We start from the raw sequence: 4,081 nt of genomic DNA, 5'->3' as shown, positions 1-4,081 counted from the left end.
TTACAATAATCAAACAATTACTAATTTCTTACTAGGACGTGTCCTAAATCTGAGAAAAAACTGATGTTTGTCCAGCCTTTGTGCAGTCTCTGTGAGGTTGTCTGTATACGAGTGGGACATCATCAATCCATATCTACAGCAAATGAATTGCCCCCTACCCCCTAAAGGAACTTGTGATTGCATCATTTACCATGATTGTGTGCACAAGCAGGGTACCACGGAGAGTTGGAGCATCATTAAAGATGAAAAAACTCACAGAGGTGCTAACTGAGTCTCATGATTACTCCATTTATGCAAGTAGATTGAGAAAACAACGCCTTCATCTGTTTTTCTGTCATCTGGACTGTATCAGTAGATTAATCAAACCTATCCTGTTGATGCTATCTAGTGAAGATGTGTTGAAAACATTCATTTATTTGCCATGGGAAGGGAAGGTGTAAATCACTAATTGCCTTTCAAAATTAACATATTTACCGGCACAAAATAATGCAAAAGTACTGAAGAAATAGCCCCCCGAGGATAATAAGGACATTTCTACATATCTATGTATAATGTGTTACTGATATTTTGCCTATTTTTATATAGTTGCAAATATGTTTACATTTTGCTTTCTATTGCGCAAACCCAGTCGATAATAGGTGCTCTCACTCTTTTTTTCACTTTGTGTTATCTTAGTGTTGCCAAGTGTTGCCAAAAGGCTGGCTGCCTGTTATGGCTCGCATCAAATTTAAGACCTTGGTGCTTGCATACCAGGCAGCTAAGGGGTCAGCACCAGGGTACATCCAGAGGATCATCAGACCCTACACACCAGCCAGACCTCTCCGTTCTGCCACCTCTGGACGCTTGGCACCTCCCCCTCTTCGCGTCTGTACTTCCCACTCCCGTCTGCTGTCTGTCCTGGCCCCTCGCTGGTGGAATGACCTCCCCGTGGCGGTCAGAACAGCAGAGAATCTTACCACCTTCAAACGCAGACTGAAGACTCATCTCTTCAGGCTGCACCTCTCCCCACCCCTCCCTAGCCTATAGTTTAGCTCACTGTACCTAGTTAATATGATTACGTTAGTGTATCTGGCAGGATTGTTTTTGTCTGATTAGGTGTGATTAGATGTGATTCCAGTGCTAGTTTGTACTTGGTAGGATTCTTGCTTGCTGAACAGCTTACTCTACAGCATGGGTGTCAAACTCTGGCCCGCCGGCCAAATTTGGCCCGCAGTGTAATTATATTTGGCCCGCGAGGCAATCCCAAATGACTACTAGAGCTGGCCCGCCAGTATTATAGACAAATCCGGCGAAACCCGGAAGTAAAGCAGCGCCGCCATTACTGCGTGCCTTGCTGCTAAGAAAGTAGCGGAAGTAGCGTGTTGGTCCCGTTAGCGGCAGCCCTGCAGGATGCTTTCATTGAAAAACCATTAGAGGGCACCGGCAAGTGTCAGACTGTCACACTCCGCGGGCACGCAGTAATGGCGGCAGGCAAGATGGCGGCGCCCATAGAGTTCTCGTCGGATTTGTGTATACAGCGCATTCACCGCTAATACTACAAATCCCATAATGCTCTGCTGTTGTTTTGGCGCGTCAATCAGGACAGGACCCAGAAACGCAGTAGGACGTCCAAACGTTCAACAACAAACGGACAGTAGTCATAGCGACTTCACGCTACAACTTTCACCGTGCTACCCCTTCCCAAAAATGGCGAAAAGAAAGGCAGAAAACCGGAGCTTTCTGGACAGGTGGGAGGAAGAATATCTGTTTACATATGTAAAAGACAGACCTGTTTGTCTTGTTTGTGGAGTCAACGTGGCTATAACTAAGGAGTACAACATTAGACGACACTATGAAACGAAACACCATGACAAGTACAAGGACCTGGACATGACTCAAAGGAGACAGAAAGTAGAGGAGATGAAAAGAAGTTTGGTTTCACAACAGAATATGTTCAAAAAAGCCACATCACAAAGTGAGGCTGCTGTAAAGGCTAGTTATATTGTGGCAGCAGAGATCGCAAAATCAGCCCGGCCCTTTAATGAGGGAGAGTTTGTGAAAAAGTGCATGATGAAAGTTTGTGACCTCGTGTGCCCCGAGAAAAAGCAAGCATTTTCAAACATGAGCCTGAGCAGAAACACAGTAGCTGATCGCACATGTGATCTTGCCACCAATCTGTATGACCAGCTGATGGAAAAGGGAAAAGATTTCGTTGCATTCTCCCTTGCTGTAATGAGAGCAGCGACGCATCTGATACTGCTCAGCTGTCAGTCTTCATCCGTGGAGTGGACTCAAATCTGTGTGTTACGGAGGAGCTATTGGGATTAAAATCAATGAATGGCACAACCACAGGAAAGGAAATCTTTGAGGAGGTTTCCAAATGTGTAACTGAAATAAAGCTGCCGTGAGATAAACTCGTTGGATTAACGACAGATGATGCGCCAGCAATGTGCGGTAAAAAGAGTGGACTGGTGGGCAGGGTTCGGGAGAAGATGCGGGAAGAGAACTGTGCAGGTGAGCTAACTGTTTATCACTGCATCATACATCAGGAATCACTGTGTGGCAAAGCCCTAAAGATGGAACATGTTATGACCACAGTAACACAAGTAGTTAACTTTATAAGAGCCAAAGGTCTGAATCACTGCCAGTTTAAGTCTTTTCTGGAGGAGTGTGGTTCGGAATACGCAGACGTGCCGTATCACACAGAGGTGAGATGGTTAAGCCGAGGAAAAGTACTGAACAGATGTTTCGAGCTGCGTGAGGAAATATGTCAGTTTCTGGAAAGCAAAGGGAAGGACACAGCAGAGCTCCGGGAGCAAAAGTTTCTGTGTGAGCTGGCCTTTCTGTGTGACATCTCGAGCCATCTCAATGCGCTGAACCTGCAGCTTCAGGGGCGGGGGCGCATCATCACAGACATGTACGCTGCAGTGAGGGCTTTTAAAACTAAACTGTGCCTGTGGGAGAATCAGATGCTGCAAGGAAACCTTGGCCATTTTCCCTGCTGCCAAACCATAAAAACGCAGATCTCTACCGCCTTCGCAGTTGATGTGGAAAACGCACCAACCAACCTCCAAATGGAGCTGATTGAACTCCAGTGTAATGACACGCTGAAGTCAAAGTATGATGCTGTGGGCGCCGCACAGTTTCCACAGTTCATCCCTGACACAATGCCTCAGCTCCGCACCCAAGCTGCTCAGATGCTCTCCATGTTCGGCAGCACTTATCTATGTGAGCAACTTTTCTCCTCGATGAAGATGACTAAAACATCTCACAGGAGACGTCTGACTGATGAATACCATCGCTCGATACTGAGGATTTCCTCAGCTCAGAGCCTGAGCCCAGACATTGATGAACTAGCATCCAAGAAGAGATGCCAGGTATCTGGCTTGGGCACATCAGATTAGATCAGTGTGTAGCAAACTGAGCAATAATTAACCTTTTCTTTATGCACTTTTTCTTGCTACTCCAAGGCATGGGCTTGAATGGTTGATTGATTTATTATTGTTGTTTTATTTTTAAAATTATTAGCCTGTGGAAAAAGTTTATTTTGATATTTAAATCAGAAGGCTGCAAATAGAAAAGAGGCATACGATTTTTATTTAAATTTCATTTAATAAATTAATGCCATTGATGTGTTTTTTTATTTGAAATTCGATTTTGCATGTCTGCACTATTGTTATATATTGTATAGTAATAAGCGTTGCTTGTTCCATATTCAATGTTAAAGCAAAACTTGTTTGGGTCCATATTAAAAGGTTCATTTGTTCAATGTTGGCCCGTGACTTTGTTCAAGTTTTAAATTTTGGCCCACTGTGTATTTGAGTTTGACACCCCTGCTCTACAGGGTTGGAGTCCTGATCGATGTGGTCACTTCTGGCACTACGATCCTTACTTCACTCTAGTGTTTCTTTTGCACCTCTACATCGTGAACCAATGCACTTGTTGTACGTCTGCTAAATGCCTGTAATGTAATGTAATGTAAAAAAGGGAAAATCATCCTTGCAGTTTTAGAATTCATAAAGCAAAAAGTGATTTGCACTTGAGAGCTGTTTGTTGTGTCTTATTTTTGTACGTTCGTGTTTTGCATTTCAGAGCCACCATA

The 4,081-nt window shown here is 44.2% G+C and overlaps 1 pseudogene; it reads left to right on the top strand.

Moving 5' to 3' along the window:
* The first annotated feature begins 1,631 nt into the window (after window positions 1-1,631).
* LOC118234379 lies at window positions 1,632-3,753 on the top strand (annotated as a pseudogene).
* The last annotated feature ends 328 nt before the right edge of the window (window positions 3,754-4,081 follow it).

Source organism: Anguilla anguilla, chromosome 8 (assembly GCF_013347855.1).
Source record: "Anguilla anguilla isolate fAngAng1 chromosome 8, fAngAng1.pri, whole genome shotgun sequence".
Lineage (NCBI taxonomy): Eukaryota > Metazoa > Chordata > Actinopteri > Anguilliformes > Anguillidae > Anguilla > Anguilla anguilla.
The sequence above is the reverse complement of the archived record's forward strand: the minus strand, read 5'-3'. Positions and strand labels throughout refer to the sequence as shown.